Source organism: Microtus oregoni, unplaced genomic scaffold (assembly GCF_018167655.1).
Source record: "Microtus oregoni isolate MIOR12 unplaced genomic scaffold, Mior012 000017F_ref0000208, whole genome shotgun sequence".
Lineage (NCBI taxonomy): Eukaryota > Metazoa > Chordata > Mammalia > Rodentia > Cricetidae > Microtus > Microtus oregoni.
This window is the reverse complement of record NW_024543076.1, coordinates 40,351,077-40,363,256: the sequence shown is the minus strand read 5'-3', so window position 1 is coordinate 40,363,256 and position 12,180 is coordinate 40,351,077. Positions and strand designations below refer to the sequence as shown.

General features: G+C 44.7%; 1 protein-coding gene across 1 annotated transcript in view; it reads left to right on the top strand.

Moving 5' to 3' along the window:
- The window catches only part of LOC121458378 (phosphoprotein associated with glycosphingolipid-enriched microdomains 1-like), a 145,411-nt gene that overhangs the window by 50,567 nt on the left and 82,664 nt on the right, over positions 1 to 12,180 (top strand). Inside the window, exon 2 of the mRNA XM_041667637.1 lies at positions 4,836 to 4,891. The gene's annotated coding sequence lies outside the window, so the exon portion shown is untranslated. The remainder of the gene's footprint in view (positions 1 to 4,835; positions 4,892 to 12,180) is intronic.

Below are 12,180 nucleotides of genomic sequence, written 5' to 3'. Positions count from 1 at the left end.
CGTGAACATGGAGCGTGTCTCTAGGCTGTAAAGCCCTGGGAGGGTGAGAGTGGTCGTGTGGTGGGCCTGTTTTCCATTTCTGAGGGACCCAGGCTGATCTCCAGCATGGCTGTGCTAGTTTATACTCCCATCAGCAGTGTACAAACCCCTTTCTTCACATCCATGCTGGCATGGCTGCATTTATATCCTTGATGGTGGTCATTCTAACTGGGAGGAGATGAAATCTTGAAGTGGTTTTCATATATGATCCCCTGATGACTAGGAATATGGCGCTCGTCATAAACGTTTCCCAGTCATTTGTATTCCTTCTTTCAGAAATCTCTGTTTAGCCCCATAGCCTGTTTTTAAATTTGGGCCAATTTTATTTCGGAGTTTGGTTATTTGTGTTTTTTACATAGATACTGATACTGATATTGATCCTTTATCAGACATATAGCTAGAAAAATATTCCATTCTGTGGGTTGCCTTTGCTTTTCAGTTTCATGAGATCCACTTGTCAAAAGTTGGTCTTATTTCCTGCGTTACTAGAGTTCCTACATTTTCCTCCAGTGGTTTTGGAGTATTGTGTCTTGTATTGAGATCTTTGATCTCTTTGGAATTGAATTTTGTGTAACAGGTCATATAAGGATCCATCTTCTTTTCTCTTTCTTTCTTTCTTTCTTTCTTTCTTTCTTTCTTTTTTTTACAACATGTTGATATCCAGGTTTCCCAACACCATTTGTTGAAGATACTGACTTTTCTCAGGTGCGTATTTTTGGGGACTGTTGTCAAAAACTAGGTGACTGTAATTGTGTGGACTTACATGTGAGTCCTCTATTCTTTCCCATGATCTATGTGTCTGCTTTTTGCGCCAGTATCATTCCCTTTTGATTATTGCGTCTCTGTAGTATTACTCAGAATTGGATGTGCTGTCTCCTGCAGTGCTCTTTTTGCTCAGGATTGCTTTAGCTATCATTGGACTTCAGTGCTGCCATATAAATTAAATATTTTTATATATCTGTGAAGAATGTTCATGCAATTTTGATGAAGATTTCATTGAAATTGGTAGGTTGCTTTTGGTAGGGTGGCTGCTTTCACAATGTTTTTTCCTTCTGATCCATGAGTAAGTATGTGAGGTCTTTCCGTTTTCTAGTGTCTTCCTCAGTTTTACCTTCAGTGTCAAAGTTTTCATCATAGAAGTCATTGCTTCCTTGGTTATATTGATTTAAACTTCTTTTATTTTTTATTTTCTTGGTAGCTATTATGAATGGAGTAGTTTTCTTAATTTCTTTTTCGGTATTTTTACCATTGGAATATAAAAAGGCTACTAGTTGTTGTACATTGATTTTTCTACTTCCATTTTGCTAGAAGTGTTTATCAGCGTTATGAGGGTTTTATGGAGTCTTTAAGGTCTCTTATGTGTGGATTCATATCATCTGTAAGTATGGATACTTTTACTTACTTTTCCTATTTACATGGCATTATTTCCCTCTCTTGTGTATTGTTCTGCTAGGACTTCAAGAACTGATAGGGTCCCTCTAACTGATGAGTTACATTTATTTGTGTATGTACGAGAATATTCACTGCATTCCTGTAATGAAGCCCATTTGATCGGTATTTGTCAGTGTTTTATTAGGAGTTTTTACATCTGTGTTCATCAGGGAGATTATCTGGAGTTTTCTCTCTTGTTGTGTCTTTATCTGGGTTTTGGTGTCCTAGAAAGAGTTTGGAAGCACTCTTTCTTTTCATGTTCTGAATAGTAATGCAGTTAGTTCTTCTTTGACGTTCTGGTAGAATTCTGCTCTGACTCCATATAGTCCTTGGTCATGTTTTAGTTAGGAGACTTCATATCACTGCTTCAATCCTATTGTTGGCTATAGGTCTGTTTAATTTATTTCATCTTGGTTTAATTTTGGTAAATCATCTGCATCTAAAAATTCAATTGTTTCAAATTTTCCAATTTAGGGTAATATAGGTTTTTATAGACATCCTTACGGTTTCTGAATTTCATTGAGTTGTATAGTGATGTCTCCCTTTTCATCTCTAATTTTATTGCTTTTAGATAGTCTCAGTTAATTTGACTGTCAATCTTCTATCTTTTCAAAGAACTAACTTTAATTTTGATTCTTTGTATTGTTTTTGTTTGTTTTTATTTTATTAATTTCTACCCTGATTTTATTATTTCATCTGCTGCTTTGGGCTTGGGCTATTCTTGTTTTTCCAAGGCCTTAAGGTACCTCATTTAGTTATTTGATATCTCAAAATTTTTATGTAGACACTTAGTACTGTAAATGTACTTAGAACTGTCTCCATTGTACCCCAGAGATTTTGGTATTCAACTTCTAGAGATTTTTTTTTTAATTTTTCCTTCTTGAATTCTTCGGTGACCCATTCATTATCTAAGAGTGTGTTGTTTGGTGCCCATGAGTTTGTATGCCTCCTGTAGTTTCTCTTCCTGTTGATGTCTTGCTTTATTCTATGTTGGTGAGATAGAATGCAGGGTGTTGTTTCAATTTTCCTATAATTGTTAAGTATTGAAGCCAGAGATGATGGTGCATGTCTTTAATCTCAGCACTTGGTATGCACAGTCAGGCCTATCTGAGTTTGAGGCCAGCCTAGTCTACAGAGCAAGTTCTAGGACAGCCAGGATTGTTACACAGAGAACCGCTGTCTTGGAAAACAAACAAACAAAGGATGGCCTGTTTTGAAGGACATTGCATGCGCTGCTGAGCAAGTGTGAATCCTTCACTGTGTGAGAGGAATGTCTTGCATATGTCACCTTAGGGCCACCCTTCTGTGCCTTCCTTCATCAGTGAGAGCAGGGTATTAAATTCCCTCACAATTATTGGGTTGGGGTTAATCTGTGGCTTTACATGTCTTCATGTTTGTTTCATGAAATTGAATGTACCTGCTTTGGAGCGTATCTCTCATGAGACCTGGACATCTGGAATTAGATTATCGGTTGTGTCTTCTATAGTGTGTTTTCAGTCCCCTGGGCCAGAATCTGTGAAGTAGACAGTTGGCTAGATGACCTGAGGGGGCTGGGGTGAGCAGGCAGCTGGCTAGGGAGGGAGGGTCTGTTCATGCCAGTGTGGTAAGTCAGCAGGGGAAGCTCCCTGTACCGTCTGTCCCATGCCAGTGTAGTAAGTCAGCAAGGAAACTCCCTGTACCGTCTCCACTTTGTACGAGTAGCATTCCTAAGATTTTTCTTTCTGATGCTGTCTTCAGAGCTTGAGATTCCCCCTCCTTTAAAAATGATGGGCTTTCTGGCTTGTGTGGGGACCTCTCAGAACCACAGTATCACTGCGTTGTGACCCTAAGTAGTCCTGGGTCGGGAGTTTCCTCAGCAGATGACTGAGAGGAGTTCCTGTGGTCTTGCATCACTGCAAACAGAGGCAGTGGGATGTGAGGCTACCCGCTCTTGCCTCTCCTGCTGAGTAACTGTCTCTCACCTTCAACTGCCCTTTTATCTTGGTGCACACATCCAAGGTCTTTAGACCCCATGGCCAGGGGTCTTTGAAGTAGGGTAGGGTGGCAAGCTCTGACTTGGGCAGCTCACATAGGACCATACCTCTCTTATGTGAGCACTACTGTTTCTCTTCCCTCCCTAAGCTATGGTCTTGCTGGTCCCCATGAAGTCTCACCTGGGCATCTCATTGCCCTCTCTGACGTTGGTTTTCTTATAATTTCTTTCTAAGAATAGTTCCTTCTTTCCCCCTTTAAGCTTATTAAAACAGGGACAAATTAAAAGCACAGAAGAGGCACTTCTCTACCTTAGTGCTTGTCTTCCAAGCAGTTTCCAGCAGCTCGCGCCTCTCCCTCACTCTCCCCGTGACTCACCTCCACCCAGCTCTACTTACCAAGTCTACTTAAGAACCATCCTACAAAACAGAATTCTAGACTGGAGTTGAAATTTCTCAAGTTTGAATCACACCTCCTCCTGCAGAAAGGGATCTTTATAAGTGATAAAATCTTACTTTTAAACATAAGACGCTGTGTTAAAATACAGTGTATTTCAAGTTGAGGGAATAAAATACCATGGCTAGATCTATGCTAGCAATTAGCACATGGTTCTCTGCCCTTTCATTTCCCATGTGCTCGCTCTCTCTCTCTCTCTCTCTCTCTCTCTCTCTCTCACACACACACACACACACACACACACACAACTCACTTAGATATTTTTGTCTGAATCTGTGGTACCTTAGCCCATCTCCCAGGTCTGTGTTTATGACAATGATAAATCACGCCTATCATGGGAGTCTGTGAGGTAGAGGAGGAAGGAGGCAATGAATCAAGAAAGGCATTGACATAATTAAATACCACATGTGTCTGATTTATCGTTTCTATTTGCTTATATATACAGTGGTATGTGCAGTGTACATGTATCTTATATATGGGGTACTATATAAGACTATTTTTTAAAAAACATTTAGATTGATTTATTTTATGAGTGTTTTGTCTGCATGTATATACATGTACCACATGCGTGTCAGGTTCCTATGTCAGTCATAAGAGTCTATCTGATTCTCTGGAGCTGAAGCCATGGGCAGCTGAGTCACTAATACACTGTGTTGGTGCTCGAAACTGAACTCAGGTCTTCTGCAAGAGGAACAAGTGCTCATAACCACAAATCCATCTCTCCTGCCCGAGACTCTGGCTATTTTAAGAGCACACTTTAACTTCTGCCTTTAGGACTCCTTTCTACTTATATTAAAATGCTACAATTTAAAGAGTTATTGATCAATTCCTTCCTTTACTGCATAACACTCAGTAAGTAAAAGAGAAGGTAATAATGTTATGCTTCATTTTTACAGTTTTAGTCCAATATGAAATATTTTCCTCTTGTTCCTTTCTAGAACAAACTGAGACCTCTGATTTCAACAGTGGAACACAACTTTGGCGCTGGGGAGAGGTAAGTTTGGGGTATTTATTCATCCACATTATCATCTCTAATATTGACCAGTTGACTAGTTGCTTCTAGTGTACCTCTGAATGCAGACATCAGTTCTTCATTTGGGGACCGCAGCTCCAGCCAGTGTGAGATAGCCCATTTTAAGTGCCACACATCACAAGTGCTCAGCCACAGAGACTGCTGATGCTAGTCTGTTTGTGTCGCTCTAACCCATCCCTGAGAGAAACAGGGAGGAAAGTCTGTTGTGGACCACGGTTGAATCAGAAGCATCATCATTTGGGGCCCGTGGTGAGACCAACTGAAGGGTGTGGTGTCAAAGCTGCTCTCTCCTCGCAGCCAGGAAACCAGAGGGGAAGGGCTTAAGGACAAACTCCACCCACCAGGGGCATCCCCAGTATCCTGTTTCTTCTCTTGCCTCTCGAAGGGCCCATTCAGCAGTGAATCCATCACCAGTTAATCCACTGATGGAATCAGCCCTTTAATCAAATCCCCTCTCAAAAGCTCCACCAACTGTTGACCGAGCCATCAACATGTGGGGCGTTTCCTATCCAAAGACAAGGGACCAAGACACAGCAGGCACAGTTTCTACACCACGATGCTTCCCTTTGATCAGCGCCAGACTCAACATCTGACTCTGCTCTTTGAGACCTCTGTGGCCACGGCCAGTGCTACCCCATCTCAGTCTCTTTCTTCATCGTGAGATGGCAGTGCTAACTGGTGGGAGGATGGAGAGAGTGCACACAGCTCCCTCCACTGCATCATGAGGCTGTGGTGACTGACACAGAAATCCCCTGGTGACCTGGACTGGGCCAGCCTGTTAACAGAATCTAATCCAGAGTCAAATCCGTGAGCCTGAGCAAATGCCAAGTCAACACAAAGATTTTCTGTATTCGATTTTAACAATTAGATTACTACAAGATGATCACTTTTTAAAATGAATCCTGGACTTTGAAGTGTCATGTCCACCCCATTTGAAAGATTTAGAAACCTCCAGTGTCCTGGCCTGCCTGACCTGGTCCCATTACACACCATTATCCAGTTCCTCTGTACTCACGAGGGAAAGGGTCCATCCGGTGGGGTTTTCCCAGCCTCTCATAGAACAAACTTGGTAAAAATAAACCACTGTCTTTTAATTAAATTTTTTCTTACACTCGTTGAGAAATTCTGAGTTAAGTCTTTGCTGTTTGGAGAATGGGGTCATTGTAGTTTGAGACCTGAGTCATTCCCAGTGTAGCTACAGATCCTAGAAACAGTTGCTTTTTGTTAGCTAACTAAGGTTAAGAATCTGTGCATTAAGGGCTTTGATTATCCACACTCCACAAATGCCTTCCTCTGATCTCCCGACATTTGACAAGAGTCTTGATTCAGGGATTAAATACTTTCTCTAAAGCACTCTGCTTCCACTAGAGCAACTTGCCTTGCATATTTAGTGGTGACCTGGAGTGCAGAACACTTTCCAGTCAGGAACATTGAGATTTAATGGGGAAACCACGCATTTTGGAATAGGCATCAGACGCATCTGTAGTGCCCTCAGCCCCACTGTCTGCAGAGCGCTGGTTGCTCCTTTTGTGCCTGTGGCCTCACTCTTAAGCTTTTTACAACAGAAATGTGTTTCTGTTTGTCTTTGGTTTTCTTTGTGAATTAATGTGAGTTTGCAGCTTGCTCTCTGTTGTACCAAACTCCTGTCCCTAGTTCTCTGATAATCTCTATTTATGTGTTCCAAGCAGCTCTGCGAATGACTGGGCATACAGTGAAACTACCTTCCCCACCTTCTCCCTCCTCTTCTGCTTGTAGCTGATTGCTTCTCCTGGAATCAATACTCCAATTAATGGCATCCCTGTTGACCCAGTTACTCAAGCCAGAAATCTCTGCCCTGGCATGGCCTCCTCCCCATTCAGTCCCCCAGATTCTGGATTTAAGATAATACTGCAAAAGTTCCAGGAGCAGGACTGGTGATTACTTGGTCACATATTTATGTCACTAATCGTCATTGCAAGTGTCTTTCTGACCTTCGTCTCCTCTGCTGCCTTCAGTCAGTGCTTTGCTTGTGGCCTTGCCATGTGCACAGTTCCAGTCTGATGGCTTCTGTAGCTCTTTTCCGAGAGACTCCCTCACTGAGGACTGCCTGTGATCCCCACAGAGCGACTCCTGTGCCTGTGTAGCCTGCAGATCCCATCCAGACACCTGGCTGGGGAGCCCCGTGGTCCGGTCCTGGGCACCCCTCCAGCATGCCTTACCCTGCTCCCATGGGCCTGGATTTCTTCAAGTGTTCCAGAATGCCATGCCTCTTAAGACAAGCACGTCATTCTCTGCACACTGTTCTGACTTCTGAGAATGCTCTGGCCCCTTCTTTCCTCATTAATTCTAGTACAACCTTCAAGACCCACCTCAATTTCCATCTGCTCAGGAGCTCTCCCTGGTTCTCTGGGTCCCACAGGATCCATACAGTTATTGGCTGTATCTCTAACACACTCTGTTGCAGATATCATCTGTATATGACCTTCCTAGGGATCTTGAGCTTGAAGGCAAGGCTTAAAGCTATCTTGGTACCTACAACATCTAATAGCTGTCTGGAGCATTCAGATTTCTTTGGATGAAAGCATCTCCGAGACTGATTTAAAAACATATTCATGAGAAGAGATTGACCTCAAGCTGTTCTTTCCCTGACTTCATATAAGCACTGTTTGTTGTCAACAATATAGCTCTGTTTTCTCTTTGCTTTTTGTGTCTGTTGGAAGGAAGTACCATCAGAACCTATCCAAGGTCTCTTTCTCTCTTTTGCTGGTATCAGTGCTAAAGTTTTGGCTGAATCTTTTCTGAACTTGTAATCAGGTACCTTTTCAACCTTGGAAGTGTTCAGCCAGTCTTTACCACCTCCGTTGATGCTGGCCACTTGATGACGTAATTTGGGCATAAACATTGAAATTACCCCAACTTACTTATAGGCTTCTTTTTTTTTTTTTTAATTTATTTATTTATTAAGGATTTCTGCCTCGTCCCCACAACCGCTTCCCATTTCCCTCCCCCTCCCCCCGATCAAGTCCCCCCCCCCCCTCATCTGCTCGAAGAGCAATCAGGGTTCCCTGACCTGTGGGAAGCCCAAGGACTGCCCACCTCTATCCAGGTCTCGTAAGGTGAGCATTCAAACTGCCTAGGCTCCCACAAAGCCAGTACGTGCAGTAGGATCAAAAACCCACTGCAATTGTTCTTGAATTCTCAGTATTCCTCATTGTCCGCTATGTTCAGCTAGTCCGGATTTATCCCATGCTTTTTCAGACCTAGGCCAGCTGGCCTTGGTGAGATCCCAATAGAACATCCCCATTGTCTTAGTGTGTGGGTGCATCCCTTGTGGTCCTGAGTTCCTTGCTCGTGCTCCGTCTCCTTCTGCTCCTGATTTGGACCTTGAGATTTCTGTCCGGTGCTCCCGTGTGGGTCTCTGGGAACTTATAGGCTTCTATCACGCCCATGTTTTGGAAGTGTGCTTCCCACGTTCACATGTATCTCCTGTTCCCTGAGCTCTGTTAGACAGAATCGGTCCTTCCCTGGCAAGTGTCGGCTCTCAGTCCAGAACAAAATTGTGTTTTGTGAGAAGCCACAGCTAACACCACGATGAGCTGAACATTTGAGGAGCCAGGGAGAAATAATGGGATTCATTTTCAATTCATACTAATGTAGGCAGGAGCCTCGACCTTCTGAAGTGACGCTGTATCAGAGGTTACTGCGGGCTCCACAGAACTCCAGCCACTGCATCCACTGCTTGGCTTGGAGGGCGACGGCAGAGCTGAGGGAATGGTGGCTCTTGCCAGCCTTTCTCTGAAGTTTGGCCTCTTGGCTCAGAAACACGAGGTTAATTTCAGCCTACGCTGCTAGCTTTACTTTTGAAAGCAGTTCATTTTAATAGCAACCTGCCTGTACCTTGAAAAGCATCCAAAAGCAGCAAGAAAGGTTTGGCTAGTAGTCTAGATCAGTAAATTAGCTATCACTGGGCTAGCAGTCAACAGAATACTTTGCAGTCTGTCTCATTGATCTTTTATTTCTGCCTCATCCCCCATATTTATTATGTTCTAAATCACAGAAAAAAAATTGACTATTCGCTTGCAGATGATTGGAGAAAAAATAAAATTTCTTGGTTTGCACATTACCCCGAGAATACCACTATTGCCAAGTTGGTTGGTAGTCATCTTCCAGTCTCCCCTAAGCAAGTATTATAAACCTCGCTGTGGTGCAAAACATCCACAAACACAGGGGAATTACAGTTACTTCTCAGATGCTCACAAGATGGAGTCAGCAAGAGTTTGCCACCCTTCTCTCCTCCATCCTTTTGTCTCGTTCTCATCTTTCCTTTTTGAAATATCAGCTACGTTAAGAGAAAAGAGGAATGGCGGTGTTTGTTTGGGGGCAGTGGGAGGCTGCTTGCTGCATGCTGCGGGTACATACACTCTGTCAGTGGGGCAAGCCTGGCCTTGCGCACTGGGTGCACTGAACTCGAAGATACCCGGAGAGCGCGGGTCAGGCTAGGTATTGATTCCTCTTACATCAGTGTTTCCCTAGAGCGTAGGTGTATTTATTCATAAAGCCGAGATGATGTCAGACAGGAGTTACAGCAGTGTAGAAACTGTGCTGCAGGAAAGCTTTACTAAGATTCAGCAATCAATGTGCTGGTGCCTGGGGGGGGGGGCGCACCACGTGACCTCGGGACTCGGGAGGAGCATGCTGCTGCACTTCCGCTTGTGAAAGGAGAAGCGCAGCGCATGTCAGCCTCCACCCCTGTCTCCTGAGCATCTTTGCGTATAGACCTTAATGGAATGTGACCCATTGATTGCCCAATGGGTCGCTCAGAACCACAAGCTGCCCGAGCAGCTGCAGCCATGTCCTCTACTGACACCCAGTCTGTAACTCGCGCAAAGGCCTTGTTACCTGCCTCACAGGGTAGGGGGCTCCAGGGTTCCACTGGGCAGGAGGTACTCATCGTGAATGTGCTCGCTCTGATATACTTTTGAGTGTTGGTGATTTGTTAAAACGTATGGATGGTTCCGTGTGTGGCCAGGCCATATACATGTTACGTAACTGTGGTGGTTTGAATGAGATGTCCCTCCTATCCACAGGCATCTGAATGCTTGGTCTCCAGTTGGTGGCACTGTTTGAGGGGTCTTCCCAGGTATGACCCTGCAACATTTTGAGTTTGCTCTCTCTGCTTCCTTTTGTGGTTTGAGATGTGAGCCCTCAGCCCCTGCTCTTGTTATCCTGCTTCTGCCACTGTGATGGTGACTGACCCCTACCCCTCTCTCTTCTGCAATAAAGGTTGCCTTGGTCGTGGTGTCTGTCATGGAAAAGGAACCAACACAGCACTCCTAAAAGTTTTTCCTAAAAGTATTTATCAAATTAAAACTTGCTGTTTGGCTTTTGAATTTATTTTTAGAAGCTACGTGTCAAATTTTTCCTGTGTCCTGAACTGGTTGTTTTTCTATTGGCTGGAAAATGCAGCTAGTGTCCAGAGCATCATTACATAGAATTCCAGATACTAGATTTCTCTGAACTCTTTAACCTTTGCAGAGTAAAGCTGGGTGGGAGTCAGATGACGTAGACACCGCCTTCTCTGCTTCTGGCCCCGTGTGACCTAAGGCAAGTGCCTGGATTCTCTGGGACTAAGGTTCTTCATAGGCGCTGGTTGCTGTTTTAGAGACCGGTGAGTGGCAGCTTGTGAGACTGGGAAGCACTGCGTCTTGATTTCCACAGTCTCTCGTGCTCCCACTCCCTTAGAAGCTGCACCAGGGAGACACATCTTGGGTATGGAGACTGGGAACCTCACACCCTGAAAGCAGCCACGTGTCCTGCAGGGCTGGAGCTTTAGTCTGTTGCCTGAGGTTTGAGTGCAGTCTGAGTTCCTGCATCATGAGTCTCAGCACATGACAGTAGCTGAGCTCTGCGTGTCACGTGGACTTTTTTTTTTTTTTTTTTTGGTTTTTTGAGACAGGGTTTCTCTGTGGTTTTGGAGCCTGTCCTGGAACTAGCTCTTGTAGACCAGGCTGGTCTCGAATGGGCCCCGGCTTTGTACACTGATAACCGCAAAGCTTGGGAGTGTTCTAGAGCTGTTCGCCCAGGCTCTGGGAACACTCTCTAATGTATGAATGGACATCTTCCTGCTGAAGAGAGCAGATTCTCAGGACTGACTCTGGAGGTCTCTGGCTGATGTGTCTACGTTAGCGGGAAGGCCAGGGGTGACCCATGTGGAGATGAAAGGGTACGGTCTTAGGAATCTCACCATCATGTTGAGGGCTGTTTCCTGTACAGCTTTAGCCAGGTCTTTGTGACATTTGTCAACACAACCTACTTTCTTTAATTCTGGTTATTTGCCCCTCCTTAAAAATTAACTCTAAACTTCTCTAAGGGGTCAGCTAAGAGGTCATTCTCCTCAGCCTTGTGCTTGGCTTAATTCGAGGGCCCCTTCACTCCTTAGCCCCTTTTTACCCCATCGATTAGTCCAGGAAACAGTGGGGGGACGTGTGTCACATCAAAAGAGCCATTTCTAACACACCCCAATTTCTAATGTACTGTGACATTGAACTCAGACTGCTGGGGTGAAGCGTTGTTTCTAATATGTTGATGTGTCACATGACTGTAGAAGAGCCCTCCTCCTCTGTGTCTGCCTCAGTCGCCTCAGCAGGCAACAAAAAAGTCGTTCTAATGGTGTCCTTTGCCCAGCAGCCAATGCAGGGATGGGATGAGCAGTGCCTATCCAATTCCGTATGCATCCAAGACCTCTCGCCTTGGAGCATTCTCAGCCTTTATATGAGTATACTTAGAGGAAGTTCTCACTCTGAAGAGTTAGGTCTTAGGATAGTGGTGTAGGATTTGGATGAGAGTGTTGGGGCTCCAGGCAAAGGGTGGACAACCCCGGGGGAATCCTGCCTCCTTCTGTGTTTGCTTTCTATTCCTAGTCCCAGCTCTGCCTTGCAACCAGACAGCCTTCTCTTTATGTTCTCTAGGCGTATGGTCCAGCTCACTTATGTGAAATCAACTCCCACTGGTGACAAAGGCGTTTTCGTTTTTGTTCTCAGTGCCTTGGCGTTTACCAGAGGAGCTCACGGAAGCTTCTGCTGTGAAGAGTGGGCCTGTCTGGTGAGCAGGACTCCCAGCTGCTGCTGCCACCATCGGCAGCTGAAGCTGCTTCCCATGCTCTTTCTCGTGGCACAGACCTCTGGTGGAACGCCTTGTCAGTGTATGGACAGGGAGACAACGGGCTCTTAGGGGCCTCACTGAGCCTAGAGCAGAAGAAACCACACAGACTG